The sequence below is a fragment of the Solanum lycopersicum genome, chromosome 1 (genome assembly GCF_036512215.1).
Source record: "Solanum lycopersicum chromosome 1, SLM_r2.1".
Classification (NCBI taxonomy): domain Eukaryota; kingdom Viridiplantae; phylum Streptophyta; class Magnoliopsida; order Solanales; family Solanaceae; genus Solanum; species Solanum lycopersicum.
The window spans coordinates 11,077,475-11,098,521 of NC_090800.1; the positions used below are offsets into that span (position 1 = coordinate 11,077,475).

The 21,047-nt window shown below is 29.3% G+C and overlaps 1 pseudogene; it reads right to left on the reverse strand.

Moving 5' to 3' along the window:
- Window positions 1-8,579: 8,579 nt before the first annotated feature.
- On the reverse strand, window positions 8,580-11,226 carry LOC101243816 (endoribonuclease Dicer homolog 2-like; annotated as a pseudogene).
- Window positions 11,227-21,047: the final 9,821 nt, after the last annotated feature.

Sequence of the window (21,047 nt, forward strand, 5' to 3'; positions counted from 1 at the left end):
GGGTTTAATAAGTTGGATCGGAGTTGAAGAATTGGTCAGAATCTATTCAACATTGTAAAAAGAATTAATATTTCACTAATTACTAAACTATTTTTATAATATGACAATTCGGTTCACTATTCGGATTCAAGAAAGTCAAAAGCAAGAGTCTATTGTAAGTCGTTATTTTACTCAGTAATTATATCGAAAATTATTTTTATAGCTCAAATTCGTGATTAATGCGAGTCCCCAAGACCTGATTGACAACCTTTGTATTGCCATTTGCCATTCTGTAGCCATTTTTCTCTTAGGATTCAAATTCTCCCAGTAAAAAGGATCTAAAAAAGTTGATGTTTTTCTGAATAAATCAACAAAATTTAAGGATGGAAAATGGTTTTACTTCAGAAGATCTGTCGAAGATCGGAGGTATTGCTACCGTATCACTGCTTCATTCCTTCATTCCAACTCATTGGTTGCCATTTTCCATTGTGGGTCGTGTTCAAAAATGGACTCTTTCAAGAACCCTTTTCATCTTGTAGTACTCCCCTCTTCTCTTTTAATGGTATAATGATTGTTTGGAGTACAAATATTTGCAGAAAATGAGATGAAAATTCGTAATGGATGAATTTCAATTTTGTGGTAGGAATCAAGTGTTGTGTTGTGAGTTGAGGGTCTATTGGAAACACCTTGTTAGGGGTAACGTTGTGCACACACAATCCTCTTTAGACCCTCTTAGACTCAACTGTATATTAATATGTTTTTACTACTAAAATATGATATTGAGCAAGACTTCATTAGCATAAGTGATGGTGATGTTCAAAGAATTGATCATAAATATTGACAAATTGCCTTACAAAAAGATAAGGTGATGGTCAAAATTTTTTCCACAAAAATATGGATGTATCGCCAGTTCGCCACAATATTTTAAGCATCAATGAAAATATCATATTGATTGATTTGTCTCTCGATATATTTGACATATTTCTAAAGGAAGTGGAATTGATACACTCCCTACTAGTATTGTTGAGCTCCGTCCAGTTATACTTTGTAGTTATACAAAAATCAAATCATTCTTTTGCTATTATTAAACTAAAAGTATGATCTTGACAACTCAATGATATAATAATGTGTATGTAAAACTTTTCAAGCCCATTTCAATGGAATGTTTTTCTTTACTAATCATGAATATCTTGGTTGTATGGGTTGAAATCTCTCTTTTCAAAAGGGTCGAACATGGTGAAGTTTGGCATTTTGGCTAAGCAGCTTTGTGATGAATTAACAAGTTATGGAATAAGGAGTGATGAACTTGTAGAAGTGGTAGTTATGAGAAAGAAATCGTGAAGGACACTAGGATAGCAATTTTGAATGCTAGTTTATCTATTAATATTTTCTTAAATTCATTTTAAAGGTTAGTTAACATTTCTTTTTCTTGACATTTTCAGTAAGGTTGTAACTTAAAGAACTCTTAATTACCATTCCAATATTCCATTATGCTAAACTAGGAATTCTTCCTTTTTGCTCCCATTCTTTGTTATCAATTAATTGAAATGTTTTTATCTTTTGAGTTATCCCAATAGTTGTTCGTATATTTATGACGAAGATCTCAACTATATTTCTTTGCCCTTTTCAATATTTATTGTTATAAAGATATTGTGAAGTTACTATGACCATACAAAATAGTAAATTCTTTGAAATTTACTTCATGTCCATTAAAGATTCATTATCCTTAGCTTGCAATACAATTTTCTTACTTAAATAGTCTTGCTTATAGAAAGTAAGATACGCCAATACTGTAGATGGAAATATAGTTAAGGTAAGAATTCTTCATATTCACTTTAGCTAATGATGAAAGAGAATGCGGACCATTTTCTCGAGATGATAATTTTGTGTCCTCCTAATTTGATGCGCGTATTTCCTTTTTGTAGCTAAAAGAAGGTTGAAGGTATTGTCGATAAATTGAAGACCTGACATAAAACTATCGTCCACATCTACTTTTACTTGTTTACACATTCTTAAGTTTGTGACATAAGTACTTGAACATGAGTAGGGTTTCAATGAATACCATATTCCTCTACTATATAAGTCTAATGGTTAGGGGGACATATTTTCTTGATTACGGTGTATTAGAGTTTTATATCCAAAGAGTAAATCATCGTTGGTCATTGTGCATACTGGGAGTTCAGTGACAGAATCAACAAATTCTATTCATATAGTTCTCAAATTTTTGGAGGAGCTAGAAAACTCATCAGGAATTACTTCATCTTTGGTGATCAATAAATTTCTTATCATTATATACTATAGATTAAATTTTAATTTCTTATATTCCTAGACCATCTGCATGTTAGTAGTTGTTAAGGGGGATGAAGGTATTTTCTCTATGAGAAACTCACTAATATCTTCGCAATTTCATATTTTAACTATTTTGAAAATATTACGTTATTGACATTTCTTTACCATATTTGATATTTTTATATTCCTAAATTACCCCGAAAACCCTTTTTTAAAGATTTTTTTTTGGGTCCATATAGACCATTTAATTAATCATCAAAAAATGAAAATAAAGTTTTCGCCCAATCCCAACCTAATCTAATTAGGGTAAAGCACACTTTCATTAACCCTAACTATAAAATCTATTCTTACTATGTTGCCTCCTTGATCGGGGCTGAATATTACTCTTCTCGATTCTTGTGGGTTGTACCAACTCTCTATTCCAACATTCTCATATCTCTTCTTCTCATACAAGATGTGTCAGTCAACCAAGGTAACAACTCCTAACTTTTCCCTTCCTTTATTCATTACTGATGAAGTCTATTCGAAGTAATTTGAATATCTTAGAAGATTAATAAAACAAGCATGGAAGGTTTAGAATACACTAAAATGAAAATTAAGCAAGAGGTGACTACATTTTAATTAATTAATAGGCTAGCCTTTTCGTCGTTTTAGCTCAAGGTTATTATTGTAACTAGCTTAGCTTTGTTTATCTACTACTAGTTTCCGAAACGTGCGTTGCACGTTTGTACCCTACTATTATTATAAAGTTGAATTATTATATAGAATTTTGAAATTAGAAATATTAATTTTACCAATTTATATTTTATTCATTAAATAAAATTCATAATAATAGAATAGTACATTGACTATCGAGCAAGAAATATGGAGAATAATTATATTACTATAGCATCTAATAATATAAATATATATCTATATGACTTATCCTCAATAATCTCTCATTACGCTTTATATTAGTAAATACACAAATATGTAGCTACTTAAAGAAACTATATTAGTAAGGAAAGACAAAAGTAAATAAATATTATAAAAGCACATTTAAAAATGAATTTAAATGTCATAAATTAGTAATTTCAGCACTAATAAAAATAGACTTATAACATTCATAATTTCATAGAAGATTATATTAAAGAAGTATAAATAGATAAAGAATACAAAAAAATTAAACAGATAAGAATAAATACAACATTCATATCCTTCATAAGATTTTTATTACAACAATATATATAGTAAAAAGAAATACAAAATATCATTCTAATGAGGATCAACAAATATTAATATTTCAAAACAAAAAAAAGAAACTGAAATTTGCGTAATGATTCATATCAACACGAGGTAAGTGGTATAGATATTTTTTTCATGATACATATATATTAGTTTGACCAATTTATATTTTATTCATTAAAAAAAATTTATAATAATCTAATATTACAATGACTATCAAGCAAGAAATATGGAAAAATAATAATATTACTATAGCATCTAATAATATGAATATATTTATATGATTTATCCTTAATAATCTCTCAATACGCTCCATATACTAAGTACACAGATATGTATCTACTTAAAGAAACTATATCAGTAAGGAAAGGATAAAAGAAAAAAATATTATAAAAGTACATTTAAAAATGAATATAAAAGTCATAAATTAGTAATTTCAGCACTAATAAAAATTTACATAACATTCATAATTTCATAGTAGATTAAATTAAAGAAGTATAAATCGGTAAGAATACAACAAAAATAAACAAATAAGAACAAATACAACATTCATACTCTTCTTAAGACTTTAATTATAACCATATATATAGTAAAAAGAAATACATAAGTAGTAAAGTTCTTGATGATACCTCTCCCGTAACAACAAAAAACATCTAAAATTATAAAGATAAAACTATGATACAAAATATCATTCTAATTAGAATTAAACAAATAATAATATTTAAAACAAAAAAATTACATGAAAATTTCCTAATGATTCACATCAACAAGAGGTAAGTGATAAAGAAAAATTACTTTTTCATGATACATATATATAGCTAAAAATTTATATGATAAGATGAAAAGGTGAAGAGTTATTTAAGATAATTTTTAGAAGTTAGTGATCTTAGACATGGGGGAGAGGAAAGGTTGATTATTTTTACTGATAATTTCATACATTTAATTATACTAATTATAGACAAAAGATAACAAGTTTAATCTATTTAACCACACTAATTATAGAGAAAGAATAGAGATTTTTTATTTTTTTAAAAAAGTAATTCCTAACAATTTTCTATGAAATAATTTTTAATAATTTTTCTATGAAATATTTTTGTTTTTCAAAGTTTGACTTTACACCTTCTTATTTTAGTATTTAGTATACTATAATATAATTTTGTCTAAGGGGTGTCATAATCTAAAGAAATTAAATCGTGTAAAAGCCAAGGAGTGTCAATATGTAATATATATATATATAGATAAAAAATATTTTTATTCTATCTACATAATGTAATTTTCTGACAAAGGGGTGTTGTCGACACCCCTTCACTACATGTGGCTCCGCCACTGATTATCGCTTAGTACTTAAATAATTAGAATTTGAACCGTTATGTCTAGATGCATGTATTTAAATATGATTAGTTAATTTTAAACTAATTCTATATTAATACTTAATTTAGTTTAGGAAGAAATAAGGGCAAAGTGGTAATTCAATTTTTAAGTTAGAAGATTCCCAAGATGAAGCATTACAAACCATTAAAAAAACGAACCGTAACAACATCAAAATAATGTGATAACCAAAGCGGGGTTCAAGGAAATGATCATGAGGTTAAACTACAGAGTTACATCTACTTATTAGTTATTTAAGTTCCCTCTTTCTATCTTTAACTATATACTCTCTAGGGAACGTGCGTCGCACGTTTACTCCAAAATATTTCATATAAATTCTGTATTGCAAATGACATTTTTTATCCCCTTTGAATCTATGGTATTTACTAAAAGAATTCATCACTTTTAAGATAATTTCTCTCTCTCTCTCTCTCTTTATATATATATATATATATATATATATATATGTATGTATGTATGTGTGTATATATATATATAAAATTGACTACAAGTGTATGAAGCAAAAATTAACAATCTATTGGACATATTGAATATTCAAATGAGGATACTAAAATACCACATGCTAGGGTAATATCTACGAAACAACAAACCATGGTAAATTTTCAATAATAATAACAGCACAACATTATAAAATTTGTACAATAACAACAAACAAGAAATTAACATAAAAATTAAAGTAAGCAGATAAAATGAGACGGGAGAAGAGTGCATAGATATTTTATTTTTATTTTTTTGTAATTGATTCAAGTACATATCCGTATTTATATGATATTATTTATATGAGATTACTCTATTTTAGATTATGGTGAGTGATAGGAGCAAAATCATAATAAATATAATCAGAGAGTTACATATATTTACATAATGAAAAATTAGTGATAATAAAAGTTATGTGTATTAATATGACGATTTGCTATTTATTATTGAATAATTAATTAATTTAATCATTTATAACTTTAAAATGTGATAGAGTAAAAACCTAAGGATATGTTTAATATAAATTTAAAATATTAAATATTTAATAGAATGTCATTATAACTAATTATTAAGAAATTCATAGCAACTATCATTATAAAAAAATCATTACTATTAGTACGTGAAAGATGTAAGGTTTTTAGATATTTCTTATTTTGTTTTCTTGCAAATAAAAACTTACAATTTAATAATGAATATTGAATTGTAAGTCTATCTATATATAGGAGTCTTAATTATCATAATAAGAAGAGTCTGAATTCATGAATAACAAAATAAATATTTAATAAAAAACCTATTTTAAATAATTTGTAAATAATAAATTAATAGTTAAAGGGATATTTTTATTTTGACTTAGATTCTTGTTCGTTTTAGTTGATCTAATTTCTAGACACGTGTCTCATTCTAATTAATAAACTTCCTAAAATGAAGTATATAGTACTCTATTTAAATATGTATATATGGAGCAATTGAACAGTAATTCAGTTGAAAAGTAGATTCAAATGCAACATATATTTGCTATGTAATATTATTCATCTGTCATGTAATAGAATGAGATACATGCTTGGAAGTTTTGCTTTTTTTTTCACGAAGACACAACTTTTAAGTATGATATGAACAATGTTATAAAAATAAATACCTATACTAAATTAGAAGTGAGAGGCCACAAAGAATCTAAAAGTGACATTAAATGAAACCAATAAAGTTGAATTTAAAATCAGACTCATGAAATATATACATACTTATGAATTTGGTTCAGTAGCTACTCCCAAAGTAATATTATTTGTAGTAAACTAAAAATGTAATGTGTGAAATAAATAAAATAAAAAAATATTATCTATACACATTATTTTGTAAACACAAGCCATATTTAAGCAGAAAACAGAAACTGAACTTATTTGATGGGAAAAAAATAGTATTACCTTATGCTGGACGAAATTCAACAAATAAGAGGGCAATAGTAATAGTAGTTTTTATGTAGTCTAATAGAAGAGGAGTAAAAATAAAATGATAAATGGGGAAAAATAGTATTACCTTATGCTGGAAAAGATTCAACAAATATGAGGGCGATAGTAATAGTAGTTTTTCTGTATTCTAACAGAAGAGGAGTAAGAATAAAATGATAAAGAAATTTGACAGGGTGGTAACTTTATAAAGTGCAAATAATACGAAAAGAATATAGAATATTTAACTGATTGAAGGTTAAAAGACAAAAGATATAAATAATGTTATATGAAAAGTTTGAATTATTAGTTAAATGATCATGACAAAGTGGTTATTTTTAATATGATTAGGGATATTTTTTTAATTCAACTTTCAATTATGGAGCTTCATGCTTTTAGTATAATATGATTATAAATAGCAGAAACTAGGAATGTCTTAGGGGTTGGTTTTTGAATGCATATTTAATGTTTAGGCAACTTTGTTCGGGAAACCCTTACATCTGTTCAATTTAACCCTCTTGATTATTTGGGTAAGTCTTCACTTTTATGAATCAAATTTCTTTCACCTTTAGATTTTGCTCTAGTAATTTACTGCGTTTTAGTTGATAGATCATCCTTTCTTCTAAATCTCCCTATCTTTCTTTCTATTTCTTAATAGTATATTTTGTTTCCTTTATAGTTCTTGCACCTACTATTACATCATGTATCTCTCCCTCTTCCTTTCTATTTCTTAATGGTATATTTTGTTTACTTGACTTTTGCCTTTGACTTTAAACTCTCCTATTTTTCTTTCCACCACCGATGAGGGACAAATGCCTTTTCATTAAAGCATAAGAGGACTTTTGAAGTTCCAACTCTTCAAGTTATCAACTTTTCAAATTCCTCTATTTCCCATCTTCTAGCTACATAACCAACAAAAACTACTTCCAAAATGTGTTTGGAGATGTTATTGGGTTCGTTGTTTGTGCGGTCTTTGTTGATTGTAGATTCAAAAACTCGACATTCATAGACATCAAATTTGTGTGGGACTCTACTAGATGAGTCAAATTTCAATTAGCCCTTCTTAAAAACTACTCCTAGCTTACACTATATAAAGGGTAATATATCCTTTAGAGAGGGATCTTGAAAATTTCATAAATTCATGAAATATTTACAAAGATATCAAGATGTGGGTGGACTCTTCTTGATAACAAAATACTAAAAAAAAGATCCATAGAAACCTATTTAGATGGATATCAAATAAAATTCATTTAAGGTACAAATTATCAGTTAGAAGAATCAAGAGATTCATATAATTGTACCCAAACTATTATTAATTAATAAAATATTCTTGTTTTATCATATTTATTTTGTGGTCAGAATTTATTTTCCATAAATAAGATGCAGCGCAAACAAATTTTGTCTCCTTGAACCTAACAAATATTTATAATTTCTTTTGGGGTTTGATTAGTTCGATCAGAGTTGATTAATTGGTAAAATTTGTTAGAATTTCAAGTAAATAAATGAATATTCATTGATCAAATCATTCTTTCTGTAATCTGATAGATCTTTTATAGAAATTAATTAATCAGAAAAGAATAAAGATAGATCAAGTGACTTTGGGGTCATCTCTTACCTTTGATGTAGTATTTATCTCCCCAAATATTGGAGAGCACACACAAGAAGATGCCTTATGTTTAAAAATGTATTAAGTATCTTTTTAAAGCTAAAATCAACAAAGATCGCACCAATAAGGGACCTAACAACATCCCAAACCACAATTTGGAAAGTAGTTTCACTCTCTCATCCAGACATAGACAAAATATCCAATTTCTCAAAATTCTCAACTGTAAAACATATCTGCCTATGCAGATCTGGCGAGGCATGAAGAATGTGCTCATGCAGGCTAGCCTTAACTGCAGATTGAGTATAGCATTCATTATTTAAAAAATTAGACCACAAATAAGTAATAAGTCTCAAAAATTTGTAATAGAGATATGCTGTAACAACATAATATAGCATTACATCTCCAAGAAATTTCAAGTGCTAATAGCATCATGGAATCTCATGTAGCACATAAGATCCGTGCGTTAGCGTTTTAACAAGCAGCGAAGGGTCGTGAAACTTGTAGTGTAGCAGTGATTTCTAAGTACCATACATTGACTAGCTTCTTAGAATTCACGATGAAGTGCCTTAAGATACGTGCATCAATAAAATCAATGTCCATTTTGATCCATTTGATAAATGATAAAGCTGCTACGTTGCCTGACCTAGTTGAGTTAGGCACCTGTTAATGCCTCAACCACATAAACTACTATCTTGTTTCTAATCTCCTATACTTTACCCTACAACACATTTCTACTGAAGGCATCAATAAATTTTTGTCAAGTTGTAAACTTGAGGATTATCACTAGGAATTGTGCACACTTTCAGATAGAATGGTTCATTACGGATAAATCTCAGAATTTTACGAGCACATCCAAGCTTAAACAATGCAACATTGGAAATGATTTTATTTTTCTTAATGTTGAGAAGACCCTCATGATAATTTTCATAAGTCTTAAACGAGTGTATACTATTACCATATTTGAGAAAAGATTTGCCAAGATTTTCAAGGATTCGAAATGAAAATTCTGGAGACATTTCTTTATTGTCATTACTTCCAAAATCTTAGCGGTTGGAATGAAGACTGGTTAACGGACCGGAACCGGTTTACCTGACCAGAACGAACCGGTACCGAACTGGACCAGAACCTGTTGACCAGCATGTTGATCGGTACCGGGATGAACCGGACCGGAATTACCGGGATGAATAATCGGTTCCGTCCCGTTCCACTATATACCGGGATGGATTCGGAACGGACTGCAATAGAACGGGACGGGATAAACAGGACAATCTTATTTGGGATTACAAAAATATAATTTTTTTTATTTTTCTAAGTATAAATTAATAGTTTTTAAATTTATACTATAATTTTTTACTTAAGTTTATTTTAAAGATATTTTATTAATTTTTTTTGTTGTTAAGTTTGCAAGTAAAGTCTAATAAGTTTTCAAAATTTAAATATTTTCAAGTTTATACTTTATAAGTTATTACTTATAATCATTAATATTTATTTTATAAGTTATATTTATAACTTCTGTCTTGTAAAAGTTAGATAAATAAAATTTGGTAATTTTAAAAAATTAAATTGAAATAAGGATAAAACAATTACAAAAATTAAAAAATATCAATTTAATTTATTTAAATTTGTAGCAAATTACAATTTCAATTTACAACTATTAGTAGAGTCATAGAAATTATATAAAACTTAAAATATAAAATATAAAGTATAATTTATAGAAAATATAAATATAAATTATATAAAATAAAAAATATAAAAAATTAATATATATTAAGTAAACCGGATCGGAATCGGACTGGACCGGACCAGTTCTGGGATGAACTGGTACCTCTACAACGGTATAAAATCACGGTTCCGTCTCGTTCAGTGTACTGGTTCAGACTATCCCGTCCCGTCCAGTAGGCAAACGAAACAAGACGAACCAGAATGGTACTGGTACATCCCGTTCCGTTGACCAATCTTAGTTGGGATACAAAGTTTTACTTTGTGGTGATTCAAAAGCATTCTTTTAAATTTTATTCAACATGTATGCTTGCCCTATAAGGTCTAAAGGTTCTAGCACGATAGATAGTTATCGTTGAACTCAAGAATCTTATGAATTCTAGGTATACACATATGGTAGTGAATCCCCAAACTCCGCCGAACAGATTCACTGCTATAAGTATATACCTTAGAATTCATAAGATTCTCAAGCTCAAGAATATTTTGCCAATAACTATCTGCCGTGCTTGAACCTTTAGACTTTATTGGGGAAGAATTTATGCTCAATAAACTTAAAAAGAATGCTTTTGAATCATTCCAAACTAAAACTTTGTATCCCAACTGGTAAGATTTTGGAAGGAATGACAACAAAGAAATGCGTCCAGAAATTTCATTCGGAATCACTTGGGAAACTTGTAGACTCTTTTGTCAAATGTGATGTTAGTATACAAATATTTAAGAATTATGAAAGTCAGCACGAGGGTTTTACTCAGAATTAAGAAAATAAAATCATTTCCAATGTTACACTTTGCAACTTTGGATGCGCTCGTAAAATATGAAATTTATGCGTAATGAACCATTTGATCTTCTAACGTGAATCATTCCTAATGAGAATTCTCAAGTTCTTTGACTAAGAGTTCCCTTTGCCTTCAATAAAAATGCATAGTAGGCTAAGGCAAACGATTAGAAATAGTATGAAGTAGCTACCTCAGCTCGTGTGGGGATGTAGCGACTTTACCATTTATTAATTGGATTGAGTTGCACATTGATTTTGTTGATTCTGAGAAGCTAGTTAATGTATGATAATTTTAAACCTTGCTACTTACATGTTCCATGATCCTTCATGGCTTGTTAAAACTCTTACTCACGGATCATATTCCACAATGATATCAACGCTAGGAATTTTAGGAGATGTAGTGCTAGATATGTTGGTGCAACACATATCTATTTAAAATATTCAAACTGAATCCATGACTAATTAATTATTTGAGGTAAGCTTCAGTAAACAATGAATAATATGCTCAATCTGCACTTAAGGCTGGCATGCGCAAGCACCTTTTTCATGCCTCGCGAAATCAGCAAAGACAGATATGTTGTACTATTGAGGATTTTTAAGAAATTGGATCCTGTGTCCAGGTTCGGATGGGAATCTGAAACGTGCTTGGAGATGTTTTTGGGTCCTCTGTTGGGGCGATCCCTTAAGACCTCTCCTGGAACCGTTGATTACACCTCAAACAATAAACTCCAACCAATAAGAGAGTTAAGTGAACTATGTGCCCAGAAAGGTTATTTAAAAAAGAAATCAGTTTCTTCATGAGACAGAGACTCGACATTTGTAGACATCAAAATTTTAAGGGACTCTACCAGATGAGTCAAACTTCATTTAGAATTCTTGAAGACTAATCCTACTTCTTGAAGACTAATCCTAACTCACACTATATAAAGGGTACTATATCCCTTAGAGAGGGATTTTGAAAATTTCATAAATTCATGAAACATTTACAAAGAGATCAAGATGTGGGCGAACTCTTTGTGACCACAAATACTTCATGAAATTCCACAAATCCTCTTTACATAAGATCACATAAAATCCATTTTTGGTGCAAATCAGCGTATAGAAGAATCAAGAAATGGACAAATTGTACTCTAACTGTTTATTAGTAAAATATTCTTCTTTTTCATATTTATTTCTTACTTGGAGTTTATTTTTAATAAATAAAATTTGTTTCAAAGAAATTGTCTCCTAGAACCCTAACTAAAATTTATAATTTATTAGGGGTTTTATTAGTTTTATCCGAGTTGAAGAATTGGTCAGAATCCATTCAACATTGTAGAAAGAACTGAATGTTCATTGATCAAATCCTTCAATGAATAGTCAAATACATCATTTGACGAAATTAATTACCCACAAGAGAGTAAAGATAGATCAAGGGTCTTTAGAGTCATCTCATACCTTCTAAGTTGTTTTATCACCAAATAGATAGATATACACACACAAGATTTACTGAAGTTTAACTTTAAATTGTTTCTTGTGAGTTGTCATGAGATGTTACAAAATCTGGAGTTGGTGGAGTTCGACAGAGTGAATTACACTACTTTTCACATGTGGGGCCTATCAAGGAAGTGGTGGCAGTCGATACTAGAACGACATGTTCATTCCCTGTAACTTCAGTTTAAGAACTTAATGTAAGATGGTATTTCAGATCAATTTTTGGAAAGATATCATGCCTTGTCTCACCATACTTTGGTGATTTTACCAGATAAGACTAAGAATTTTTCAATTCATGAGATGTTTGACTTATTATATCCGTTGAAATAGCTTATCAAACAACCTTGTCTGGAGCTTCTTTTCAAAGAGCAGTCAAGGTGGTCATGGAGCTTATGCACCGTATGGAATTTAGGGTTGCTATTAAAGGTTCTATAGGTCACGGTGACCATTCAATGTATTTGGATTTTTGTTAGTACATGGTGGTTCCTAGTCCTACTATGAGTGTATTGAGTCAAGAAAAATCAATAGATATTCCTCCTGACTTGGAGCAGGAGGTCGACATCAATAATGTTTCAATAATCTTTTGTAACGTTGTTGATTCATTTGTATTTTTATAAAATAAAGTTTGGAAAGTTCTATCTTTAAAACTAAGTAAAATATTCAAATTCAACTTGGAAAAAATGAATAATTTCATCGCAAAACACTAATATTATGAAAAGAAATGTTATTTAAAGAAAGTGAATATAATTTATATAACATGACTTTTATGAGAAAATAACATTGAACAAGAAAACCCATATTTCTTTTTACCTCATGCACCTTAAATGGTCTTTATTTATTCAATTCATATTTGATCAAATTAATTTTTTTATAAATCTAACAACTACTCATTAATGCAAGGTAAGAAAAAAATTGGATCATAATTTACCAAGTGATTTAGATCCTCTAAAATAACACTCAAAACTTTTCTTTAAAAATGGTGATAGTTGAAGAAGATATTGTGTTGGCATGTTCAGCGCGACATCATGGATTAGAAAATCAGAAATGATAGTTGCAAAATTCTCACATTGCATTACCAATTGACGTTGATGTATTCTCAAATTTTCGTAAGTAGAATGTTAGGTTTAAGTATGAAAATTTAAAAGGGCGTTGTAAGTGTCTAGATCAGACAAATTTTACTGATGAAGAAGATGATGAGAGTGCATTCATAAAGTTGTGACATATAAACTTACAAAGACTTATAGAGATTATTGGACAAACTAAGGGATACTCCATCTTTTTCATAAATCTCTCTTTATTTATTTTTAAATATTTTTTACTTATGATGTTTGAAGAATTATGAGTTTTCACTAATATTTTGTTTGATCCACATTTATGATGGTTTTTACAAAATCAAAATTATCTACGAGCTACAAAATATATTAAAAGATGTATTTCTTGAGTTAATACTATAGTTTAGTTAATTCTAACTATGTTAATTAAGTCTAATGCAAAGATATAACAACAATACGTTTCAAAAGATAATACATATCTGTTCCAATAAACAAACAAGAGTTTTCTGTAAAAGTGAAGTAATGGTTTTTAGTGCCATTAATCTTGACAATCCGTTTCTTAAAATGAAAAAGAAAAATTAACTCTTCTATTTAAAACTCCTCTTGAAATATCTATATAAGAATGACATTTTGTAAGCATAAAAAAATACAACAGCAACCATAAAGAAAAAGAAAAAAGAATTCCCCTCCTTTCATCATATTCTTTGGATATTTTTGGGCATTTGATTTTGGGAAACCTCCAAACTCTTATCCAGGAGTGCACGTGTTTGAGAGAAACTGTGGAACCTTTGGGAGCAACCGGCTATAGCGAGTTGCATCGGATTCAAGCCGAAATCACTTTCGAAGCAACAATATTTGTGATAAGTTCTTTACTACTTTATAATTCCAATCTAATATAAATATTGCAATATTTTTTCTAACAATTTGAAATAGATTTTCCTAACATATAATATTTATAAATGGCTATTTCTTAAAACAAAACTTTTAAGACTAACATTGATCCTAGCAATGTTATAACTGTTGACGATGTTGTTAAAAAGAAGTTCGAAAAGGATAACAAAATTGTTAGAGAAAATTTGCTAAATCATATGGTTAATCCTTTGTTTTATTTATTTTTAAACTATAAATATACCAACGAAATATGGGATAGATTGGAAAAAAAATATGATGTTGATGATGCAGGAAAGAAAAAATATGTTGTCTGTTAGTGGATTAAATTCAAAATGGTTGATAATAAGCGAATAATGGAACAAGTTCACAAATATCAGAACTTGATTGGTGATGTTCTCAACGCGGACATGAAGATATGTGAGATATTTCAGGTTAATATTCTTCTTGAAAAATATCCACCATCTTGGAGTGATTATAGAAATCAATTAAAACATAAGAAAAAGAATTTAAACCTTCAAGAACTTATCAGTCACATGAGGATTGAAGAGGCGAACCATCTCAAAGATAACATGGAAAAACTTTCTCTTAATTCTTCTAAAGCCAATCTTGTAGAATCTTCTGGTACTGTTGTGAAAGACAGGTTTAAAGGCAAACAAGAGAAAGTCTCGAAAAAAGAATTTATGAAGAAGAAAATTCAATTCAATAAGCCGAAGAGTCAAATTCAAAAATTTAAGGGCTCTTGTGTTGTTTGTGGAAAAGTTGGTCATAGAGCTGCCAGGTACTATCAAAGAAAAGGGCAAGACTCAAAGAAGGAAAAACAAAGTGATGTACAAGCCAATCTTGCTGAAGGTAATGAAGTGATTGTTGTTGTAGTCGTTGAGGCAAATCTGCTGGCAAATAAAATTGTCTGAGTGCTAGACACAGGCGCCTCAAGGCATTTCTTTGCCAATAAAGAGTTATTATATGATTTTGAGGAGTCTACTGATAGAGAGTGTGTATATATGGGTAACTCCACTACTGCTGTACTAATGGGTAAAGGAAATTTTTTACTTAAATTAACTTCTTGAAAGACATTGTCCTTGAACAATGTTTTTTATGTTCCCTCCCTCCGTAAAACATAGTTTCCTGAGCACTCCCAATAAAGTAGGCCTTACAGTTGTGTTTGAAGTTGATAAAATAATTATTTCTCACGGAGGAGACTTTGTTGGGAAGGTATATCATAGTGGAGGGTAATTTGTATTAAAATGCTCAGAATAATGGAATTAATTCCTATGATAAAAACAGATGATTTTTCTAAATGTCATGTGTGCGTAGAAGCAAAACATGCAAAGAAACCTTTCAAATCTATTATTAGTAGAAACAATGAATTACTTGAACTAATACATTCAAATTTAGCAGATTTCAAGAACAATGTTAGCAAAGGTGGAAAAAGGTATTACATTTCTTTTGTTGATGACTTTTCTAGATACACTTAGGTATATCTTCTGAAATTTAAATATGAAGCTGAAAGTATGTTTTGAAATTTAAATCAGAAGTGGAAAATCATTTTGACAGGGAAATCAAGAAGTTTAGATCTGATAAGGGTGGTGAATATAGTACTAAAACTCTAGAAGATTTTTGTGAGAAAAATGGTATTATACATGAAGTTATTGCTCCATATACTCCCCAACAAAATGGTTTAGCCGCACGGAAAAATAGAACCTTTAAAGAAATGATGAACTCTATGCTTTTGAGATCTAGTCTATCGAACAATATGTGGGGAGAAGCAATCTTGTTTGCATGTTATATTCTTAATAAAGTCCCGCATAAGAAGTTAGACAAGACCTCATATGAGTTGTAGAAATGGTTTGCTCCTAGCTTGAAATTTCTGAAAGTGTGTGGGTGTTTGACTAAGGTTGGTCTACCAGATTTTAAACGAGCAAATGTTGGTCTAAGACTTCTGATAATATCTTTATTGTTTATGATCAAAATAGTGCTGCATATAGATTTATGTCTCTAAATGATCATTCTATCCGTGAATCTAGAGATGCAGAATTTTTTGAGTATATTTTTCCTTTTTAAAAACAATGTGCCGAGTGTTGCTCAAAATAATGCTTCTATGTCTCTGTCTATTAATTCGCATGTTGTACCTTCTTCTAGAGTTATTTCTAATGAGCATGAAAATGAACCTAGAAGGAGTAAGAGTCTTTGAATTGAGACAAGTTTTGTTCCTGGTTTTATCACTACTTTCTTAACTGAAAATTTTGATATTAATATTTTAAATGATGAATTAGTCTCTATTTATTTAATAGAAGGAGACTCGAAGACTTATAATGAAGCAATGATATCAATAGATGTTATATTTTGTAAAGAGGCTATTAAAAGAGAAATAAACTCCATAGTTTTTAATCACACTTGGGGCTTGTATCGTTTCCCTGAAGATTGTAAGGCCATAAGTAGAAAGTGGATATTTAAGAAAAAATTGAGACATGATTGTAAAATTTATAAATATAAAGCTAGACTTGTGATTAGTGGTTTTAACCAAAACAAAGGTGTTGATTACTTTGATAGTTATTCTCCTGTGACTAATACAACGACATTAGAACTCTTATTGCTTTGGCCGCTATTCTCGACTTAGTGGTACATCAAATGGATGTCAAAACGTCATTTCTAAATGGTGATTTAAAGGAAGAGATCTATACGACTCAACCTGAGGGTTTTGTGGTTCCAGGACAAGAGGATAAAGTACGCAAACTGAGAAAGTCCTTGTATGGACTAAAACAAGCACTTAAGAAATGGTATGAAAAATTTAATATCACATTAGTGGACAATGACTTTGTTGTAAATTCATCTGATACATGTGTTTATTCCAAGATGATATGTTCAGATTGTGTCATTATACGTTTATGTATAGATGACATGTAAATCCTTGGTCCTAATGTGAATGTTATTAATCATACTAACAATTTTTTGTCATCTAAATTTGAAATGAAAGACCTTGGTGAAGCAATGTGATTTGGGAGTTAAAATCAAAAGAACTCTTAATGGTTTCTCTTTGTGTCAATCTTATTACAATGAAATGATATTGAAAATTTTTTATTATTTTGATTTATTTCCAGTGAGAACTCCGTATCATCCTAGCATACACTTGAAGAAGAATAAAGAATCTAGTGTTTGTCAAACTAAATACGCTAAAATAATTGGGAGTTTTATGTTTTTCATAAACTATACGCGTCCTGATATAGCTTATGTTATTAGTAGATCGAGTAGATATACTCATAATTCTAGTAGTGAACACTGAAATGCTCTTCATCGGTTGCTAAAGTTTTTGAGAGGTACTATGAATTGATGCTTGCATTTTAACAAATTTTCTGCTGGTTTAAAAAGTTTTTGTGATGCAGACTGGGTAACTGACAATGATGAAGTTAGCTCCACCATTGGCTATGTTTTCACTTTGGGTGTTGGCGCTATTTCGTGGAAGTCTTCTAAACAGACTTGTATAACACATTCTACCATTGAATTAGAATTCATTGCTCTCGAGTTGGCAGGGAAAGAAGTTGAATGGATGAGAAATCTTTTGGCAGATATGCCTTTGTGGGGAAGACAAACTTCAATAGTTTCTCTTACTGTTGTGACTCACAAGCAGTAATTAAAATTGCTAAAAATAGTGTGTACATTGAAAAAGAAAGACATATTCGCATCAGACATGGTGCATTTAAACGGTTGTTGAAACTGGGTGTTATTTCCTTGGAATATGCCAGGTACGAAAGAAATTTGGCGGAACCTATGACCAAGGGCTTGAAACAATTATAATCCTTGAAACGTCGAGGGGGATGGGTCTAAATCCCATTGATTGAGGTAATCTGGTGGACCAGTTAGGCCTCAATATATACCACATTTGTATCCCTATGGCGTGAGGCAGTGTTTTATAAGGTTGAGCTTATTTTGCTCTTAATGATTCTATAGCCGAAAGGTGGTCTATTTGAGATAGACTTGATGGAGTCACCTACGTGAGTGTAAAGGTATACTCTCCTTTTATGGAAGACTTGGGTCGTCTTTCTAGAGCACTCATAAGACCCAAGGTGTGTGTGCATGACCATAAAAGCACTTTGTTTGTATCACGGAGGTTGCTTAAAATTTAAGGATATAGTATGGGTTATGGAGGTCTTAATTTATATATATTCATTTCAAGAGTTTTTTACTTTGTGGATATTGAGTTGTTGTCTCATTTTCACTATGTGTAAATTCAATTCGAAAGATATTGACACTTAAGTACATGTTCCTTCCTTTTGTCTAATAGTCAGTTTCTACTCTTTATCTTTGCATTGGTGGGGGATTGTTGAGTTAATACAATAGTTGAGTTAATTCTAACTATGTTAATTAAGTCAAATACAAAGATATAACAGCAATTTGTTTCTAAAGAGAAAACATATCCATTCCAATAGACAAACAAGAGGTTTCTATAAAAGTGAAATAATGGCCTTTAATGCCATTAATCTTGACAATCCGTTTCTTAATATGAAAAAGAAAAATTAACTATTCTATTTCAAAATCCTCCTCTTGAAATATCTATATAAAAATGACAATTTGTGAGCATAAAAAATACAACATCAACCATAAAGGAAAAGAAAAAAGAATTTCCCTCCTTTCATCATATTCTTTGAATATTTTTGGGCATTTGATTTTCGGTAACCTCCAAACTCTTAGCCAGGAGTGCACATATTTGAGAGTAACTATGAAACCTTGAGGAGCGACCGGCTATAACGATTCACATCGGAGTCAATTTAAAATCACTTGCAAGGCAGTGGCTTGCCACGACACAGTATTTGTGATAAGTTCTTTACTACTTTATAATTCCAATCCAATATAAATATTGTAGTATTTTTCCTAACAATATTATCTTTTCTAAACCTTAAGTGTTGGAGGACAAATAAAGTATCACAAACTGGTACAATTTGCACTAAAATTTATTTTATTTTCAAATAAAATGTTTTTTATTTCATTTTATCAATACAAAAAAATAATCCCACTATCACTAAACATCAAAACTTCATTGTTAAAATATATACGGAAAAATTCTCAAATAATACTATTAGCTATATACATTTTAATAAAGAATTTTCTAGCTAATTCATTTTTTTATTATAAAAATCACTAATTGATTGTTACACTAAAATAAATCTCAAAAAGAAAAAATAATTTCTGACAAGTCAAATTTCGTAAGTATTTCAAGAGAAAGAACATTATATTATTGTTGGTGTCTTTTCAAACAAGAAATTCTTCTTTATTTTAAAAAATAAAAAAAAAAAATATTAGTGTTAGAGAAAGAGAAAATGTAGGAGGGATTACAAAGTAAGAGTCAAACCCTCACTAATAAATTGAAACTTCTGCTAGTCAATCAACATAACTACTAAGATTCTCCAACTAGCAATTCTTTGTAAGTAATGATCATTATTTCTCAATGAGTCTGTAAGATTATTTACAATCTATCTTCAAATGCGTAAATTATTCTTCATTTCTATCGAGTGTTTATAATTTTCATGAATAGCAATATGCGGGTGAAATTATATATATATATATATATATATAATATATATATATTCATATATATATATATATATATATATATAATATACATATATATATATATTCATATATATATAAATATATATATATGCATTTTTAATTAAAAATTGACAGCAAAAAGGTAATATCGATATTGATATCTTTATTCATGCTATTTTTATGTAGGAAAAGTTTTTTGAATTTTTTCAAACAATAAGTTGAACAAAGAATAAAGTTAAATGAAGAAAAAGTGATTATAATTCTGATGACAAAATGGAGAACATTTATCAAGATTTGATAAAATCTTTGATGTGATGAGATCTCACAATCTCGACTTTCCAAGACAGATAAATACATTGCTAATCTACATGTTATAGGTTCTTATACTTATATTTGTACTTTATTATAAACTAAAACTTTGACAATTAAATAGAATACTTCATTTCTTCTTTTTGATGTGACACTCTTTCCTCTTTAATCCACTATGAAAAAAAAGTATTTTCGTAATTGAAACATGATAAACTTTGAACTTCACATCTTTTTATCTTTGAAGGCATGCTTATTTTGACTCTACATGAAACACAAAAATTCTAAAACTGGTGGTCTTAAATACACTGTAATATTTGTGTGACTATATAACTTCTCAATAATAGTAAAATAAAAAAAATTACGACTTGATTATTTTCAAATACATACATATGTAATATATTTTTTAACAGATTGATGATAAAATGGTGTTACATAAAAACGAAACGAAGTACATGACATGTTAAATACCACAAGTCATTATTTTTTCTTTTAAACTCATTTTGAGGTCTAATTTATAGTGTAAGGATCATAAAATATGGATTAAATACGCTATATTAGTGCTAATATTTACATATTTATTTTTATGAGAGATCTATATTATACTAAACCAATTAAGCAACATATGGATTTACAGACTATTCAAAACAAGTTAGCACAAGATTTTTTTCGAACATCAAAATTGCCAATTTCATTAAAGAACTCTTATTGATTTTCAGCAACGTCATTGTTTATTAACCATATGAAGCACTTCAAAATTCTATTGCGCTTGAACTCAAAGCCATTATTGTGAGGGGAATGGGTAAAAAGCCCTAATTAATCGCAAAATTCTGTGTTGATAAGATGCATCATGCAATACAATGTTGGCCACAGAAAAATTGGAG